General features: G+C 38.7%; 1 long non-coding RNA gene and 1 other non-coding gene across 2 annotated transcripts in view; both read left to right on the top strand.

Moving 5' to 3' along the window:
• Nucleotides 1-1,431: 1,431 nt before the first annotated feature.
• LOC124516524 (uncharacterized) overlaps nucleotides 1,432-18,477 on the top strand; it is a 38,100-nt gene continuing 21,054 nt past the window's right edge. Inside the window, exon 1 of the long non-coding RNA XR_006963056.1 lies at nucleotides 1,432-1,520. This is a non-coding gene — a long non-coding RNA (uncharacterized LOC124516524). The remainder of the gene's footprint in view (nucleotides 1,521-18,477) is intronic.
• Nucleotides 7,187-7,294, top strand: LOC124516765 (U6 spliceosomal RNA). The gene has a single exon (XR_006963165.1). It is a non-coding gene; the product is annotated as a U6 spliceosomal RNA (small nuclear RNA).

Here is an 18,477-nt window from a genome sequence, read left to right as displayed (position 1 = left end):
TTCCATTTTGTTCCATTCCAATACACTTTCCAATATCACAAAGTGATCTTACTAAAATGTCAAATTTTTTTCTCTTGCTTGAAAGCCATCAATTTCTCAGTGCACTCAGAATAAGATCTTAACTTCTTGTCTCTCCAACCTCATCTAATGTCACTCTTCCCTTGACTCATCATACTACACCAGATGTATGCTCCTTCTTTTCTACTTTATGGCCTTTGTACTTGCTGTTACCTCTGCCTGAGACATTCTTTGCTTCCCTGGTGTTGTTTACATATGGCTAGCTCCTTCTCATCCATCAAGACTTGGCTCTATGTGACCTAACCACTAATTATAGTGAACTTTATTCACTTTAGTGACCTTTTTGTTCACTCTCTTATCACCCTGTTTATTTTCCTCAGAGCTCATTTACAATACAATATTTAAGTATAATATTTATTTGTGTTCTTGTTTATTTTGGGACTTCTCCATTAGAATGTAAACTCCATGAGGGTCTCTTTAACTGTTTTATCTTCAGCACCACAGTACCTGGCACATAGTAGATACTGAGAAAATATTTGTTGAATATAATAAATAGATAGATGATGGATGGATGGGTGGGTGGATGGATGAATGGGTGAATGATCTATTTATCCAATGGCAGCAAAAGAAGACACACTTCCTCCTGAGTGCCTTTTTAGCCAAGAAGAAAAACAGTTTCCTTAAGAAGTCCTTCCCCCATGAGATCCCAGGTCCATTTCCCAGCCTTCTTAAGATTCCCAGGCTTCTTGAGATTCTAGACATCAGATCCAGGACCTAGAATGGACCTGCCATCTTGGATCACACTCTGTCCCTGGAGGAGGTATGCTTATCAAATGATCAAAGCAATAGGTCACCTGCTCTCTCTTAGAGGCAGTGACATTAAACCATGCTGGTTTCTGGAGCTCAGAGAGGTCCTTAATGGGTTTCCTAACATCCTCATTTTCATTCAGGCAGCCATTTGAGGCCAGGCCTGACCGTCTACTTTTAGATCATCATCTTTGTAAACATCTTGCAATTCCAATCATTCAAAAACACAGACACAATGGTTTCCAAATACTTTGAGCTCATTACAACACCTCATTTATGCTTTTAATCCCCGCTCATCTAAGAGCTATCGGCATCTATTTGATTTTCTCAAACAAAAGAGAATCAGAATGAAGTAATTTCGAAAGCATTTTTTGAGACTTTGGGTATTTCCTTAAACTTAGTAAACACCTTCAGGTGTCAAAAGACCAGCACTCCAAATCACTCATCTAAAGGCTTTTTTTTTTTTTTTTTAATGTTTATTTTTGAGAGAGAAAGAGCACGAGCAGGGGAGGTACAGAGAGAGAAGACACAGAATCCAAAGCAGGCTCCAGGCTCTGATTTGTTGGCACAGAACCCGTTGTGGGGCTCAAATTCATGGACCACAAGATCATGACCTGAGCTGAAGTTGGACGCTTAACCGACTGAGCCACCCAGGTGCCCCTACAGGCTTCTTGACAATCTCATCAGTACTGAAGGTTGGTTTACCCTTTCATTTGGCCTTATCAAGATGTTATTTTTTTTCTCTTTTATTCACACTGGGTGTTCAGCCAAGGAAATGTATTTCCAGTTTCCCTTCAAGGAAAGTTTTGTTTTTATTGTTTTCACTGCACTTCTTTTTCTTTATTTTTTTCTTACTTTATGATAGCTTGCCATGTTCTCTCTATAGTTTATTCTTAAAACAGCATTTAAGCTTTTTACAACTTGCTACCTTTACTGATAACAAAATGGAAGCTTATTTGTCTTCTTCCCTTTGAAACTCAGGGTGGATTTGTCAAGTGTGATGTTTAAAAAAAAAAACCAACAAACCAACTGTATCTGTTTGGCAAAGATTCACTGCTGCATTTGCGATTCTCCTCTCTAGTACATTTCCTGGGACTGACAGTTTTTTGGTCTATTTCACTGGCTGCTGTTAACATGTTCCCTTACACTGTCTCATTCCCAATGGTTTGGTAGCGATGTCTGCGATGAATGAGTTCTGGTGAACTGGAAAATAGATTTAACACCTGGAACTCTCCACACTGTCCCTCAGCCCTTGTATAAGCCACTTCTCATCCTTTACCTGTTGCAAAGAGCCAGGCAACTTACTCTAATACCAATTCAACTGTCTACAAGTGGAGATTGTGAAACTTTTATGAGCGCAAAGCATGGCTGCTATGTATGGGATTTTCTCTGCTACGTTTTCCCCTTGGAAAGTTTAAAATTTAACTTTTCTGATAGGGAAAAGTTTTATGGTAAGGGATAGTGTTATGGTAAGGAAAAAGAGAGAGTGAATGTTAATGAGCAACATTTTTATCAGTTCTCTCAGGCTTTACCCAAACTATTCAACTATCTTATTTCTAAGAAGAATTCTACAAATCCTTTTCAGATGGAAATCCTTTGGACGGGTGCCTTATAGACCAACCTTGAGAACAATTTAATGTGACTGGGCTTTTATTGTTTTCAGTTCCTTCAAAGAAAGACAAATATTTACTACATCTGATACTTTGTCTCTAGTCAACTGATTTTCTAAAAAGACAAGGTCTTTTTGAGTACTTTATTTTCTCCTAAGTACTCTGAAAAGTATTCTGTTTTGCAGTGCTCTTCATAATGTTCCATCTGTTCTGATTTTTCAGAAGCTTTTTTTTTTTAAATCTCCTCAGAAAATTCAATGAAAAAAGGTAAAGGCTTTACTGCCAGTAAATTTTTGTTTCTCTTCTTTCTGGGAAAGAGCCAGTTTGAGTTTAAAAATAGACCTGAGAAATGTCTACAGCTTGAGATTCATTCAATCCACTAATATTTGCTCTAGAATAATAAGGATATTTGATACATCTGAACTAAAATGATCCCCATATTTGTCACCTTTCCATTTCACATCAGATAAAACACCATAGCAGCCTTCTGTCAAAGCAAATTCCATTATGTTAACCACCCCCTCTCTCTTATTTTTAATTTATCCTGAAAAATGTGAAGCTGGTAGTTTAGGTCATTCTAAACATCCTATGTTAAACATTTGCCCATTGATGCTGTTTATTATTAATTTCCAATAACAGTTACTGTGGTCCTAATATCAGATACCCACTAGGATAAAAATATTGGGGCAATAAAAAGAATAACTTAATTTTAAAGTTTTTTTTTTTAATCAGCAATATTGAGCAATAACTGACTACAGTAAAATTCACAAAAGTTAAGTGTACAATTAATGAATTCTCATAAGTGCGTATATTTGCTTAACAACCCTCACAGTTATGGTATAGAACATTTCTGTCAAACCTAAAAGATTCCCTTCTGCCCCTTTGCAATTCTCTTCCTATCTTTGGCACCAAGGAACCACTAATCTGCTTTCAGTAACTCTAGTTTGACTTTTCCAGTATGTTACATAAACGAAATCACACACTGTGTGGTCTTTCATGTCTGCCTTCTTTTACTTAGCATAACACTTTTGGATTCATCCATGGTGTTGTGTATATGAGTAGTATGTTCCTTTTTATTGCTGAGGAGTATTCCACTGTATGGACATGGCAGACATTGTCTATTCAGTCATCAGTTGGTGAACATTCAGGTGATTCCAGTTTTTGACGATTATCAATAAAGTTGTTAGGAATATTCAAGTACGAGTGAAGTATATTTTCATTTCTGTTGGGTGACTGTCTACGAGTGAGACTGCTGGATCGTATGTAAGTGCATGTTTCATTTTATAAGAAATAGCCACATTGTTTTCTATAGTGGATGCACAATTTTGCATTCCCACCGGCAATGTACAAATATTGTGTCTGTTCCACATTCTTGTCAACACTTGGTATTGTCAGTGTTTTTGAATTTTAGCCATTTTACTGCCTGTGTAGTGGTATTTTATTGCCATTTTAATTTGCACTTCCCTAATGACTAATGATATTAAACATCTTTTTATGCACTTGCTATGTTCTTCTTTGGTGACATGTCCTCAAATCTTTTGCCTTTATTTTATGTATTTTTTAAAAATATCTATTTATTCATTTTCGGAGAGAGGGAGTAGGGTACAGCTCAGAGCATCAGCACAGAGCCTGACGTGGGGCTCAATCTCACAAATTATGAGATCATGACCTGAGCTGGAACCAAGAGCCAGAAGCTCAACCAGCTGAGCCACCCAGGCGCCCCTCAAATCTTTTGTCTTAAAAAATAAATCAGGTTATCTCCTTGGTACTGAGGTTTAAGAGTTCTTTGTTTTGGATATAAGAGCTTTATCAGATTTATGTTTTAGAAATACTTTCTTCCAAAAGAACGATGTAGGTTAGCCAAAAACCAGAGGATTTCTGATAAGTTGGTAAACCTAAAATTGCAGCTACTTGGGGTGCCTGGGTTAAGCATTTGACTTGGTTTCAGGTCAGATCATGATCTCAAGGTTTGTGGGTTTGAGCCCTGCATTGGGCTCCATGCTGAAAATGTGGAGCCTACTTGGGATTCTCCCTCTTCCTCTCTCTGACACCTACCCCTCCACACTTATGCTTGCACTCTCTCTCTCAAAATAAATAAATAAAATTGTGGCTTCTTGAATTTCTAATGTCAAATTAGAGTTCTATATAATAATACATTGATACTTTGATGTAGACTTAGGAACAATGTCGAAAGACCTCTATAAAAAGATGATTTGGATGCTTTGCCCTTGAAGCAGTTCATCTATGCATACAAAATCAGTTCTAAAGGAGCTGTAGGTAAATTCCCATATAAAATGCTTCCAGACTGAAGTAAATATTCCCCACAGTGGGGATGGATTTAAATTATGGCAGCTCTAATGCTTACAGGAAAAGTAGAGTATACTCTAGGAAGGGAGGGAGATAAAGGACACTTAGGTAGGCAAGCTCCTGTGTGTCCTCTTCTGGGTTTTCTCTTAATCTCCTTAAAATACATTTTTTCTCTTTTTCTTGGTAGCTTTTAAGTTTTACATAATTTCAAACTTACAGAAAAGCTGAAAGAAAAAATACAAGGAACTCCTAAATATTCTTTATTTAAATTCACCAGTGTTTACATTTTACCCTAACTTAAATGCATTTTACATTTAATTTTTTAAGTATTTCATAGAGAAATTATGGTCTAGTTCTTTTTTTAGTGTTAATTTATTTTTGAAAGAGAGAGAGAGAAAAAAAAAAACATGCATATGTGGGGGAGGAGCAGAGAGAGAGGGAGACAGAGACAGAGATTCCTTGCTGTCAGCACAGAGACTGACTCAGGGCGTGAACTCATGAACCGTGAGATTAGGATCTGAGCCGAAATCAAGAGTTGGACACTTAACCAATTGAGCCACACAGGTGCCCCAAGGCCTAGTTCTTTTTGAAGTTTTTATTTCCATTCGTCTCTAGCCTAAGTGGTAGAAAAAGTAGCAATTAACACCCTAATTAAAATCCTGAAAGACAGAGACACAAAGAATCCTGTCACAGAACGCTGGAGACCCAGCACTATCCATAGCCACCGTCATGAAGCCAACCACCATTCAGCTGTGTAGTCTAGCTTTGCAGCCCGTTTCCTGACCTCTTCCTGGTATGGTTGGCTCCTACTACAGGCCATTGTACTTGACTTTTAGTTTTGATGACTGATATTGCTTTTAACGACCTAATCTTTGGTGTGTTCTCAACCATTGGTAATTCTGGGAAACAGCCAACCCAGTTGAGCTCACCAGGGACCTTAACCTGGTACCCTGCTTTGCCTAAGCCCTAACAGCAGGCAACTTAGCAAGCAGTAGTATTTGCAAGGAGGCACAACTAGTGATACTAGGTATCCCAGCACTGAGAACCAGAGAACCAAGACATATGAGTGCTGAAAGGACCTTGAAATCATTCAATACAACTCTTTCATCTTCAGATGAGGACAACTGAGACCCCAAGAGATTTAATACTTTATCCAAGGTCACAAGTAAGTTGGTAGCCAAGGCATGACTAAAATTCTAGTTTCGTGCTTTTTCTACAATATAACGCTGCCTCTAATAGTTATTACTACTAATAATTAATTTTCAGCTGCAAAAACTCATGTGTTCACTCATGAAGTTAACATATATTTATTGAGCATTTACCAAGTCCTACGTACAAGGTATACAAGATATTTAATCTGCCTTCCCAGATCTTACTTTCTGGCAGAGAAATAGGTGATTAAAAAGTAATTATGCACAGCAGAAAACAGTAGAGAAGTTCCTCAAAAAATACAAAGAAGTTCCACTTCTGGAACTGAAAGCAGGGACTCGAACAGATATCTTTATACAGTATTAGTTCAAACTGCCATAAAAAATACCACAGACTGGGTGCCTTACACAACATAAATTTATTTTCTCACAGTTTTGGAGAAGTCCAAGACCAATGTGGTATCAGGGTGTGTTTCTGATGAGGTCTGTCTTCCTAGCTTGTAGACAGCTGCCTTCTTGTGTCCTCACCTAGCCTCTTCTCTGTGCATGCAGACAAATCAATCTCTGGTGTCTTTCCTCTTCTCTTAAGGACATCAGTCGTATCAGATTAGGGTCCCACACTTATGATATCATTTAACTTTAATTATCTCGCTAAAGGCCCTATCTCTAAATATAGTCATAATGTGGGCTAGAGCTTTAACATGAATTTTATGGAGACACAATTTAGTCCATAACATATACCAATATTCAGAGCAGCACTAATCATAGACAAAAGGTGGAAACATCTAAACGTCCATTGATAGGTGAAGGGATAATCAAAATGTGATATATACCTATAATGGAATATTATTCAGCCTTCAAGAAGACAGATATTCTGACACATGCTACAACACGGATGAGGCTTGAGGCTATTACGCTAACTGAAATAAGTCAGACACAATAGGATACATATATGATTCTACATACATGAGGTACCTAGAATAGTCAAATTCATGGAGACAGAGAGCAGAACAGTAGTCTTCAAAGACTGAGGAGAAGGGGAAATGGGAGTTATTGTTTGATGGGTACTGGATTTCAGTTTGGGATGATGGAAAAGTGTGGAGGAGGATGATGGTGATGGTGGCACAACAATGTAGATTTACTTAATGCCACTGAACTGTACACTTGAAACAGTTAAATGTAAGTTTTATGATATGCATATTTTACTATGATAAAACAAAAATGTAATTTTGACTTCAGTATGTGGCCATAATACTGAGAAACTGGATTTACTCTCCACTTAAAATTGAGAAGCAAGTGTTTGCTTCAGCAGCACATACACAAAAATTGGAATGATACAGAGAAGATTAGCATGGCCACTTTTGCAGGGATGACACCCAAATTCACAAAGCATTCCATTAAAAAGAAAAATTAAGGGGCACCTGCGTGACTCAGTCAGTTGAGCATCCAACTCTTGGTTTTGGCTCAGGTCATGATCCCGGGGTCATGGGAGCCAGTCCTATGTCAGGTTCCATGCTGAGCATGGAATTCTTTCTCTCTCTCCCTCCTCCCTCTGCCCCTTCCCCTGCCCCCCCTCCTCTTTTTCTCTCTAAAATAAAATTAAGAAACAAGTCAAAATATGAAGCAATGGTTTTTAGATACCGGACACTCAAAACCTAGGACAATAATCCCTCAGAGAAAAGAAGTAGATGAGGTGAGCCCTACGATAGCTACTTTAATGCCTACAGAGTTTCCAGGCTATAGCACAGGGAGGAAAATCCCAAACAGAGCCCAGAAATCTCCCTGAGTTGAGTAGCCAGGGTTGTGGATTTGGAGGAACCAAGGTATACAGAATTCACAGGGTAGGGCCAGAGAAGAGAGAGCTGCACAGAGAGAGAGAGCAAGGGCTTCAGAAAACTGTGGTTCCTTTTTAGTCTTCAGGCAAGAACTAACTGGACATGGGAATGAAGAATGTACCCAAATAAGGGAAAAGACCCACTGGAAAGGAGCACACGGACAATCATCAGACTTCACACAGGGCCTGGAATAATTTATGTTCCCAGCACCCTGAGTGGACCCTGAGTGGACAAATCTTGTGCTACACTGGTCATCAAGAAGAATGCTCATAAGGGTATTGGTATTTGTATGGCCAAACTCAAAACCCTAATCTAATCATTTAAAAAGTCAGGAAATCTAATAAAGGAGCATCCTGTTATAACCTAACCAGTGTCTCTGAAAACCTCAAAGGTCATCAAAAACAAGGAAATTCTAAAAACTGTCAGCCAAGAGGAGCCTAAGGAGACATAACAAATAAATTTAATTTGATATACTAGGAGAATCCTGGAAAAAAAGTATATTATGGGAAGGTTAAAGGAATCTGAATAAACTTTAGCTGATAATAATATATCAATATTGTATCAATATTGGTTCATTAATTATAACAAAAATACCATACTGATGTAAGATGTTTATAATAGGGGAAACTGGATGTCAGGTGGGAGTGAGTGCCATGGTTAATATGAGAACTTTTTATACTATTATATTAGTCTTCTATAGTTATAACAAAATACCATAGATTGGGGGCTTAAACCACAGAAACTTATTTTCTCACAGCTCTGGAGGCAGGAAGTCTAAGAGCATGGTGCCTTCAGGGTTGGTTTCTAGTGAGATCTTTTTTTGGCTTGTAGACAGCTGCCTTCTTACTGTGTCCTCACTTGGACTTTCCTCTGTGCATGCATGTGGAGAGAGATTGATCTCTGGTGTCTCTTCCTCTTCCTACAAGGACACATGCTATAGCCTCACCCTTATGACATCACTTAACCTTAATTATCTTCCTAAATGCCCTATTTCCAAATACAGTCACATCAGAGTTAGAGCTTCATATGAATTTTGAAGGGACAATTCAGGCAATAACAGAAGAAAGAGATGGGTGGGGCGCCTGGGTGGCTCAGTTGGTTAAGTGTCTGACTCTTGATTTTGACTCAGGTCATGATTTCATGGTTCATGAGATCCAGCCCCACATTGGGCTCTGTGCTGACAGCACGGATCCTGCTTGGGATTCTCTTTCTTCCTCTTTATCTGCCCCTCCCCCACTTGTGCTCTCCTCTCTCTCTCTCAAAGTAAATAAATAAACTTAAAAAAAAAGAGACAGAGAAAAAGAGATGGGAATACAAGACATTTTGAAGAAATAATGGCTGAAAACTTTCCAAATTTAATGAAAATCCTAAACCCATAGATCTAAGAAGCTCAACAAACCCAAGTGTAAGAAACAAGAGAGAAGTACACCAAAATACACATCTGAATCAACTTGTTCAAAACCAGCAAAAAGAAAAATCTTAGAAACTGCCAGAAAAACAAAGATAAGAATGACAGTAAACCAGTAAAGTTCTTGTCTGAAAAAATGCAAACAAGAAGACAATGAAGCAACATGTTTAAAGTACTGACAGGGGGCTCCTGGGTGGCTCAGTCCATTAAGCATAGGACTTTTGATTTTGGCTCAGGTCATGATCTCACAGTTTGTGAAATCGAGCCCTGAGTCAGGCTCTGTGCTGACAACATGGAGCCTGCTTGGGATTCTCTCTCTCTCCCTCTCTCTCTGCCCTTCCCTCCCTTGTATGCACATGCACCCTCTCTTTCTCTCTCAAAATAAATAAATTTATAAAAAAAAAGTACTGAAAGAAAACAAAAAACGACCAAAAAGCAAACAAAAAAAACCCTGTCATCCTAGAATTTTATACCCAGTGAAAACATCTTTCAAAGTGAAAGGACAAATAAAGATTTCTTCAGGTATACAAAAGCTGAAAAGATTTGCACCAGTGGATCTGTACTACAAGAAATGCTAAAGGACATTCAGGAAGAAGGAAAATTATACCAGTTGAAAATCAGGATTGCACAAAGGAAACAAGACCACCAGTAATGGTAACTCTATGGGAGGATATAAAAGACTGTTTCTGGCTGTTCTTTTTAAACATCTCTTTAAAATATAATTGATTATTTAAAGTAAACATAACAGGTTATGGTAAATAATTACAATAAAAGTGAGTTCAGAGTGATGCTATGGGAATGACCTGAAGCTATGAAATAGCAAGAGATACAGGAATTTTAAATAAATCTGCTTGCTTATTCTGTCAGCTTACCAAAAAAGCCATTTCTAAGCTCTTTCAGCATGAGTTTTATCACAAAGTAAGATGACTACATTTCATCTGATCTTTTTACCACTTCATACCCTTAGTGATCCCTAGGCTCACAGTTCCTCTGGGAATAAAGTCTCTTTTAATAAATAAAAAATAAAGTGTCCTCCCTTTTAATAAAGTCTGTGTGGGAAAACTAGGGCAGCTCAGAGTCCTTTCTTCATTGATTTCAACTCAGTCATTTAAAAACTAAACGTAGGCTTAGTTTCTAGTACAAACGCTCTTTCTTTCTTTCTTTCTTTCTTTCTTTCTTTCTTTCTTGAATAAATTAAGAAAGGGAGGTAGAAATATCTCTTTAAAAAACTAGAGGCAGACATTTGGTCAGGGGGATTGTACATGGCACAGCTAACTACACTCTTTTTCAAGCAACTTGAGGCAATGGAGAGATGGAGGGGAAAATTGGACACAATATTCTCGGTTAAAGATAGGATAGAGGAAGGGTGCCTGGGTGGCTCAGTTGTTAAGCATCTGACTTTGGCTCAGGTCATGATCTCACGGTTTGTGAGTTTGAGACCCATATTGGATAAGCTCGAGCCCTGCTTGGGGTGAGCAGGAGCCCCACTAGGGGTGAGCATGAGTCCCATTTGGGGTAAGCTCAAGTCTCATTTGGGGTGAGCCCCACTTTTCTCTCTCTCTCTCTCTCCCTCTGCCCCTCCTGGGATTCTTTCTCTCTCTGCCCCTTGCTCACTTGTGCCCTCTCTTTCTCAAAAAGATAGAGAGAGGGTCTGGATTTGTAAAATGATCTGTATTTTCCTTATTCCCACATATGTCCTCATTGGAAGCACCACTTTGGATCACTTTTTTATAGCCTTATCTTTTCGTCTTTTTTCCAAGAATGTGGGTCTTACTTCCGCAAGCAGAAGGCTGACTCCTTGATGGTAGGGGCCCCACTCTAAAAGTAGAGCACTCAAAAAGTACTGCTTCATGGTAGGTTTGGCAAAATGAAGAAGGAGAAAAAAATGCTTCAAATTTATATAAAAATAAATGAGTTAAAAAGTGATTTTCTGTAGGGATCAGCCCTCTGGGTTGGACGAGGTTTGAGAAGAAAGCAGTTACTATTTGGTAGCTGTTTGTTTTTTCCAGCTTTATTGAGGTATTATTCACAAATCAAATTGTAAGATATTTAAAGTGTACATCGTGATGACTTCATATATGTATACATTATGAAAAATGTAATATGCTACTTAATAAAATAAGCAGGTTACAAGATAGTGTATAGTGCAGAAAGAGAAATATTCATCAAACCGAGTGGTGAGATTTTAGATCTCTTCTTCCTTGTTTACTCATGTGTACATTCTACTTTCTTCATAAGATATATGTTTTATTTACAAAACTAGGAAGAAATTACACAGAGTGTTTTTTTAATTGAATGAAATTCTGGACTCTTATTGAGAATTTGGATGCTCTCAATTCTCACCTGTTTTCAATGGTTCAAGGGCGTTCTTACCTGGGAGAAGTATGTGAGCACATTCCCTTCATTGGAAGGTAAGCTGCTCATCCAATAGCCCAGGCAGCTCTTGAAAATGTGAGGCTAAGGAATCCTTAACAAACCAACAGAGAAGTCTCAGAGAAGTCTCAGAGAAGTCCCAGGAACATTGGAAACAACCTAATGGTCCAGTGGTATGAGATTTTAAAAGTAAATCATGATACCTCCAGATAATTGGAATATTTTCAGGCATCTATGTTCCTAAGAACATTTAGTAACATGGGAAGATGCTCAAATTTTAACATTAAATTTAAAAATTTATATGCAGCATTATGCTATTTGAAATGAGTATTATATATGTAATTTAATTTCTTAAAGGAAATAGACCCAAATATTAATAAACCTTATCCCTGGGTGATAAAAATATGAATAATTTTGGCTTCTTTACTCCTCTGTTCTCAAAATTTTCTACCATGACTTACTTTTATAATTAGAACACATACAATGTTATTATTATAATTATTTTTAAAGAAGTTGGCTTATAGGGCTGGAGAGTGGTTCATTACATGGGCCTTGAAGCCCATCTATGAATGTAAATCCTGGTTCTGCCAGGCAGGCAAGCCACTGTCCCTTTCTGTACCTCAATTTCCTTACCTTAAAATAGATATGAAAGATAGCACCTACATTATAGGGTAATTGTAGGACTAAATTAGTTAATTCATAATAAAGTGCTTAACACAATGCCCGGTATATAGTAAGCACCCTCAGATTAATCTATTATTATTATTATTGCAGGTTAAAAGTTCTAGCCTCCTACCTATTTACCCGTTCAGTTATTTCAATAAAGACTATTTTCTGAATAAAATCACAGCCCTCCAAGACTCAGCAAGACCCGAAGACACTCCTTATTGCAAAAAACCCTAACAATTTTCTTGAGGATCAGGTATTTAGAGCAAACTAGTTAGAGACCAGCCTCTGGCTGCTTTTTCTCTTTCTCGATGGCTTTAATGCTGCAGGTGTGGTCACTGAGTTACACCTATTTATTCATAGAAAGATAAAGGAGCCCTCTTTGAATTTTTCTTTGGTGGGCTCCAAATTGAGAACTGTATCTCCACTTCTCAGAGTTTGATTCGATCTTGTGATCCAAATTGGAAGAGATTCCATGTCCAACATCACCCAGCTAATAAGGGGCAGATAATAAGATTTGAACTTAGGTCTACCTGGCTCCACACTTCAGCATTTAACTTGTGTCTTATAATACCTTCCAACTAAAAGAAGAAAAGCTTGAAGAAGGCCATTTTATCCATCAAAACCAAAGAGTGGGACATAGAGAAGATCAGTTTGCTTCCCATTTCTTATTTCTAAGTGTCATCAACATAAAATAAATCAAGATCCAGCGTGGCATCAGCGCAAAGATCAGTTCCTGACTCTAAAACAGAGCACAGAGCAGAAGAGACCTACTTCCTTCACAAAACGGAGCATGAATTATAAAAAAGGCCCCATGTGCACCATGAATTGGGCTAGAAATCTGTGTCCCAGCATCATTCTCTCAGGGAAATCAATTTTCTCAGTTGAGGCAACAACTCTAGGTGAACCCATAGGAAGGGAGGGGTAACTCGGTGCTCTGAGAGCCTGGACTTTCCCTAGCTTCTGCAGCACTTATAGTCCATGCTATCAACCCCTATCTGTCTGTCTGTTGTCTGTATCCCTGCCTGCTCAGTAGTATCTCTTAGACGTGTTTGATTTCTGCTTTAAAACTAGAATGCCGTCACCTCTGCACCCACTCTCTCAGGACACCTAAACTATTCCCCCCTGTACTGAGCTTACCAGCCCTGGGCCTGTTCCTTCCTGACATTGCTTCTCACACTGTGTATGGTTGTTTTCTGTCCTGTCATACCCCAGCTAACTCTTTGAGGTCAAAGATTACAACTTAATTTTTAGGGTTGATGGGAGAATAAATTGAGATGATGTAGGTAAAGTGATAGATCGTGTCTGGTACATAATAGATGTTCAGCAAATATTCTTCTGCTTTGTTGGTTCTCTCATTTGTAGATCCAGGACTCAGTGCAATTCCTTCAAGGCCATGGTTACTAAACAGATTTTTCTTGAATGAGTGAATGAGTAAATTAACAAATGATTCCACCTCTTGCCTCCAGGGCTGGTGTCACATCTTACACTGATCTCTATCCCCTCAATATCCTCTTTTATTTATATCCTCTGAAATATCTGTAACAACACTGGCCACATGGCTGGCTACAGTAAATAATTTGATCGATTTTCTCTTGTTGTAAAGGATATTGATAGATGGACCATTTACCGCTGGGGCAGCTACAGGAAACATGTCCTCTATTGTCTGTTTCATCTTGAATAGAGTGAAATTGCCAGGGGTCTTATAGAAAGAGCTTTCAGTCTCTCTAGTAAAACTTTAGCTTAACTCACTTGCCAAGGGCTGTTTTCGTTTTTCTAAACAGTAAAGAGCCAACATAAACTCTAGAAGAATAAGCCCTCCAAAGCAAGAACCCTGCTGAAATCCAAGTATTTATTGTTATGATCCTAAGTAAGGCCTGGAGAGTCTCATTTATTTCTATATCCCTAGCGCCAGCCTGGTATTTAATACATAGTAGGTACTCAAAAAGCATTTCTTTAATAAATGAAGTCCCTTTTAAAGAAATAAAGGGAAGTTATGAACTCTACGGTATAATTTTGTGATGGTCTGTGGCTTTAAAGCCATACGGTACAGAGAAGAGATGAAAAACGAATTCACATATCTGGATAGCATTATGCAAGCATAAAAGCATTTTCCCACATGTTATATAATATTATTTACATAGCATTAATTGAACCCCTACTGTATAATAAGTGATTTACATACCATTGTGTCAAATGCTAACAGATCTTGAATTATGATAATTCCCACTTTATAGCTGGAAAAAATAAGCTGAGATGAGCTAAATGATTTGCCAGTGACACAGACTAATAGTGATCCCCTCCACACCAAGTGCCTCTCTACTGCCTAGAACAGTACGTGGCATAGAGTAGATGCTAAATAAATATCTGTTGAGGAAATGTTGAGGTTGGATGACTCCAAAGCTTTCGCTCTTTCCATAACATTGCCTGCTACCCCGGAAAATGGTCTTTTGAATCATCCAGAGAAAGTAGTACATCTTTTCACACCCATGAGGAACTGCGGTTATGGGAGATGAAGTTAATTTGCTTCCAGCTCACAAGGGTGGCTGGGCCAGCACTAGGACTCAAGGGTCCGGTTTCCTAGCAGTATTTCCTGTTGGCCATTCCACAGAGAGGCCATAAGGCAGGGGCAGGTTGTGGTCCACTTCCTTTCCCCAGGAAAATCCAGGGAGCCTGGCCTAGAGGTACATCCAAGACTTTCTGCCTAAAACACCAACAGGCATCCTAATGTTGGAAGAAAGTGATGTTCCCCAGTAGAAGGGTGGCAATTTTAGGGTTACTTTTGATTATACCAGAATCTGATGTTTTCAGATAGGGCTAAGTCTTGTGGTGATGTCCAACCAGGCAGCTGCAACCCGACAGTAGCTACTTCATCACGCAATTGTTTTTTCCTCTTAATCATAACATTATTTTTTTCTCAAGATTTTAAGTAATCTCTACACCCAGCGTGGGGCTTGAACTCACAACCCTAAGATCAAGAGTCCCATGCTCTACTTACTGAGCCAGCCAGGTGCCCCAATCGTATCATTTTAAATAGTCGTGGGCCTTGAACTTGTCAAGGAAGAGATGTGTATTCAATTAAACATCTTAAGGTTATACACACCTCTTATATATATGTTTTGGCAAAATAACTTTTTTCTACTCTTTTTTAAACTATTTATTTCTTTTGAGAGAGAGAGTGCAAGCACGATAGCAGGGGAGGGTCAGAGAGAGAGAGAGGGAGAGAGGGAGAGAGAGAGAGAGAGAGAGAGAGAGTCAGTCCCAAGCAGGCTCCATGCTGTCAGCGCAGAGCCTGATGCGGGACTTAAACTCACAAACCATGAGATCATGACCTGAGCGAAAATCAAGAGCTGGGTGCTTTACTGCCTGTCTTCTCTTTCTTTCATTTTATTTTCAACACCAAAGAAAATGTCTATGCATATCCTACGGTTAATGTAAGTTAGAGGCTATGGCAACTCCTATATCTATTTGTTAAGTGTCCAACTGGGTTTGACCCAATGCTGGGTATAGTATAAAGTCAGTAAGTAAATACATACAGAAATAAGTAAATGTGTACAATATTCCGTATAGCATTAAAGAGGCCATGTAAAAATAGGCAAACATATATCAAGCCCACAGACAACCAAATAAACCTATTATTATCTGATATAATGAACAATGAGGTTTTTATAGCTACAGTCAAGGCAATAGCTCATCTCAATGTCATTTCTTCCTTACTTTGTTTATCTTTCCTCTTTTCTTCTTCTTCTTGTTTTAATCTCCAAGTATTTTGCCCATCAATCTTATCAAAGCATCAGAATCCAGGGAGACAAACCAGAGCATATTCTGGTTACATTCATCTCTGGAATCCCCAAACTGAAGTTTCTCGCCACAGCTTGCAGAAGAACCATACAAACTACTCCTGGTGGGGAAGGAAGTCATTGACCTCCTCAGAAGCTCATGTGCTGACAAAGGCACAAAAGGGGAGATTATATATGTGGTTATCATAGCACACAGACATACCATTTGTAGCCGACGCATCGGCCCCTGTATTCTCACACCGTTTCTGTCGTATGCCCTGGCAAAGCTAACTCTGAGGACGCCATGGAGTAGTGGATCCATGTTTTCTTTGGCTATTGTTCCATTCCTCATCTCCACACTTAATAACTCCGCATTGTACAGTGAAATACTTGGCAATGCAAGAAAGAAATCAAGCCTGGGTGCCAGGGGCATCTCTTATCATTGAAAAGGATCTGTGACTAGCTCTTGCCCTTCTCGCTCCTCCTCCGTGCACTTTTGCTCTCCTCTAATTTTTCCATCTTATACATCTTTTATTGTTTTCTAAATATAGACATGCTAAAACCTCAGTGGAAAGACCATCTATTGAAACCAGAGTGATAGCAAGTAATGTGCCCAGCAGGCAAATCGCAAAACAAATAGAGGGTGCACTCAGCACTTTTGCTTCTGCTGCACAAAAGAACCCAAATAAGGCTCCTGGAAACATGGGTTGAGTAATCAAGTCCTTTTCCTGGATGTACAACAGCACAGCTTTGGGAGATAACGAATTCAGCTCGTGTAATTGTACACCCGCCTGAAAGAGTAAAAGGAAGCACAAAAAGAGAAAAAGAGGCGAGTGGGCCAAACTCTTAACTGCTTGCCCTCCTTCTGCACCTGCCATGACTTGCAAACATAATATCGTGTCCCAGCTGGCCACTTGTCCTGAATTCTGAGACCCCAAGACACCCATTGCCCTTGGAATTAAAGAATTACAAATGGAATTTTTGCACCTGCAAATAAAAAAAAAAGATAGTGAGAGAACTTAGAAAAGATCCTTTGAAACATTTCTATCACCCTTGTCAGGCTGTTTTCTGCCCCCAGTGAATACTAACCAGACATATGAGCAAGGACTCCGGAGGACCATTTGGCTGTTTCACTGAAATTAATTTTGGTTCCTACACATTAACCATAAAGACACGCACTGGCTGCAGGTGTGCCAAAGCCAGCATCAGAAGCAAACCCAGCATATTTTGCAGAGATGGTTAATGACTCCTGCAAAATTAATTTAAATTGAAATAGGATAAGAACATATGGAAAAAATCAATCATTCCCTATTTTGAGTGAATATTATTTTAGCATGCATAGATTTGATATAATTTTCTTTCTTTCCCTTAAGGGTCAGGAGGGACTCACACCCTAAGTCTTTTTGCAAAAGAGGTTTTTTTCCTCCCCAGGAAAGAGGAGATATGTATTTCATAAATCTTTTTCCTTGTCTAATGCTGAAACATTCATCTGGGGCTCCACACACACACTGATAAAAGCCCTTCCAGAAAACCTAACTCTGTTCTTGGGGTAATTATGCTTTCCTAGTGTCTGGACGCTGGTTCTGGCTTCCATTTAGAATAAGATCTGGGCCCACTTATTATGCATGTCCACATTAACTGGACAGTTTACAGAATTTAAATGTAAAATGAGGAGAAAGCACAGAGGCAATGGCAATAGGATGGAAAATATAAAAGAAAAATATTTTTCAAGTGTTTGGAAGGAAATGACTACATTAACAAAAACCCCACAGCCACATGTTCACACTCTTGTACTCCCATTTCTTGTGCAAAGCCATCTCCGAAGTTCGGCTCCAGTTTCTTTGGGAGGAAAAGAAACAGAAGTAGGCACACCCATTCTAAGGGAGGGGTTCCCAGAGCAGGAGTTACACCAATGTAGTCTCATCTCCATAGACATTCTTCTAATACTATTTATAGTTTATTTACCTAGGTTACTTATACCTTGTTCCAGGGAATATTCCAGGTAATATTATTAATATAAATCCTCATCTATATCATCCACAGATATTTACTGATATTTATTTAATGATATTTATTCATTCTTTATTCAACAATGTAAATTAAGATCTGTTCTGTACCAGATATTGTGTTAGGCACGAGGTAGCAGATGATACAAAGAAGAACAAAGACCAGTCCCTATTCTTTTTTTTTTTTGTCTTAATGTTTATTTATTTTTGAGAAGGAGAGCGAGCACATGAGCAGGGGAGGGACAGAGAGACGGGGAGACAGAGGATCTGAAGCAGGCTCTGCTCTCTCAGCACAGAGCCTGATGCAGGGCTCAAACTCACAAACTGGGAGATCATGACCTGAGCCGAAGTTGGGCGCTTAACCCACTGAACCACCCAGGTGCCCCAAGACTCGTCCCTATTCTTGAGGACCAGGTAATTTAGGAATAAAACCTATACGTAACCCCCTCAATTTAAATATAGCAACACTCTTCATGCATATATATATATATATATATATATATATATATATATATATATA

Source organism: Lynx rufus, unplaced genomic scaffold (assembly GCF_022079265.1).
Source record: "Lynx rufus isolate CCGP_SWC_20201006 ecotype Redwood Valley unplaced genomic scaffold, mLynRuf1.p SCAF_2, whole genome shotgun sequence".
Classification (NCBI taxonomy): domain Eukaryota; kingdom Metazoa; phylum Chordata; class Mammalia; order Carnivora; family Felidae; genus Lynx; species Lynx rufus.
Note: the sequence above shows the minus strand (reverse complement) of the source record. Positions and strands in the feature narration are given on the sequence as shown.